This window comes from Garra rufa, chromosome 14, assembly GCF_049309525.1.
Source record: "Garra rufa chromosome 14, GarRuf1.0, whole genome shotgun sequence".
NCBI classification, from domain to species: Eukaryota; Metazoa; Chordata; class Actinopteri; order Cypriniformes; family Cyprinidae; genus Garra; species Garra rufa.
In genome coordinates this window covers 28968060-28970439 of record NC_133374.1, presented here as the reverse complement: position 1 = coordinate 28970439, position 2380 = coordinate 28968060, and positions in this window count along the sequence as shown.

The window sequence follows — 2380 nt, the reverse complement described above, 5'->3', positions numbered from 1 at the left end:
CCAGAGAGTTGTACTGCAGCGATTTTATTGATTTTGAGTTAAAAACCTAAGAGTAGTTTACAAAAGTATTTTTTAATAATAATATAAAATATTTAAAGAACAGTTGGATTGACAAAAGTGGTCCAAGAGGAAAGATCTATCATATGGTATGAATATCTAGTGCTTGTGTGTATATATGAGCATTTTTTTTTTTTTGCAATTTGAGGCCATATACAATACAAATTTTGGTGTTTGTGAAGCCTTTTTAACTGTTATAGCGCCACCAATGGTCCGATCTCCATGAAACTTTGCATGATTTTATAGCATTAAATGACACATGCTCACTGTCACACCCCTGGACTTTCTAGTTGGTTTCTCCCATCACCCCCCCCCCCCCCCCCCCCCCGCAGATCTGTGAGTTTTGGTTCTCCCTCATTGTCTACACCTGAATGTGTTAATCAGTCTGTCTATTTAATGTGTGTGTTTTCCCCTGCATCCTTGTCGGTCTTTAATGTTACCACTCTGTGTTCCTGTGTCTGCCTGTTGGATTTAAATACTTTTCATTTTACTATGTCATTGTTCATGTGTTCCTGTCTGAATCGTGACACTCACCTAGTTTTGTGAAGTTCTGATTTTTTTTTTATTTTTGAGATATAGGCTTTTACATGCATTTGACCATGCCCCTTTTGTAAATGACCCATTATAGCTAACCAAAGGACAAAATTCCACATGTTTTAATAATTATTGATCTAGAGAGTCTTATATTACTGCAGTGGTTTGATCAAGATTGAGCAAAAACACCTAGGACTAGTTTGCGAAAGTTTAGTTTTAATTGAGAGAGATTTAATTGACAGCAATGGTTCTTGAGGCAAAGTTGCTCATTAGGAGGAGATCTAAAGGTGCGTTCACGCCATATCGGAAATTCCTGTAATTCCTCGTAGAACTTGTAATTACAACTTGTGAACTGGGAGTCTTCTGAGAGCTACGAGCCACATGACCGCTGTACCACCTGACCAACGTAGGCTCTGTTTAGGCGTTGATAGTGATGCCATAGAAAAAGCAGAATTCAGAGTCCGAGAATGTCACATGTTGTCATCTCGAAATTACGGTAATTACTATATGGTGTGAACGCAGCATATCAATTGATATGCATATTGTGTGGATATGTGAAACACGACGTGATTGCTGAGGAAAAAAATCTTGTTTGCGCCAACCAGAGGCTGATTTCTTTCAAAATTCTCACAGACCTTTAGGGCAATGAGTCGAACATGCCCACCAAGTTTCGTTCCGATCAGCCTCCGTTAACCTTGTCTAATAGGTGCTCAAAATTCATTGGTTGATGGCAGCCATGATTTTTTAAGATACACCAATGTCCTCATAGACCCTTATGGCACATTGGACAAAGACACTGCAAACCAATTTTCATGTCGATTGGCCAAATGGTTGTGTAGTTACAGCCATTTTTATGTTTTTTCCCTCTTATAGAGCCACTAAGCTGTTAAAATTTGGACAACTTTCAAAATGGCGGAAAAATTTGCCATTTTGGGCCATGCCATTTTATCAGAGATAGCCATTTTGTTTTCACTGAGCCAAGGATTCCAATGATATAAGACACTTGAGTCTGACAAACGGTCTAGGAGTTGTAAGAGGTTTCGGGTTTTGGTTCGCTCTAGGCCGTACAGTTCGGGCTGCCCATTCAGTTTAACGGCAGAATAATAATAATAATAGTAATAATAAAAATCCTAACAATTACTATAGTATTTCAGCCCTAATAATAATAATTATAATAATAATTATTATTATTATTATCATCATCATTATTATTATTATTATTATTATTATTATTATTATTATTATTATTATTATTATTATTATTAATAATAATAATAATAATATAGAAATACAAATACAAAAAAAAAGTTTTGTTTTTTTTTCTTCTTGGGGGGTGAGGAGCCAGAGGGAAACACGGGGAAGCCAGGAGTATGAAACAAACTAATATTTAATGCAAATCAAAACAGGGAATCCAGGAAACAAACAAAACAACCACGACGTAACATAGTAGACAGGACAATGAGACTAAGGAACGCTTAACGCATAAACAATCAAACCAAACCAAATCAAATATACACAATGCACACACAATCATTCAAACCACTCAAACCAAAACAACACAATAGGTGCTTTGGTAGTTCAGGTAGGCCATACAAAGGCCCAGCTTGAAGTGCATCCAAGGTGAAAAGGCGAGAATATGGCAATGTGCAAGCAGTAACTGCGTCCCAAACTGGAACAACTGGAAATTAAGCAACAGCTGGCAGGCTTTTTCGGGCATGTTACACTTACACGCCCGCTAACATGTCTTGGACGCACCCCACTATTCAGAGGAGAGAAGATATAAGCATCA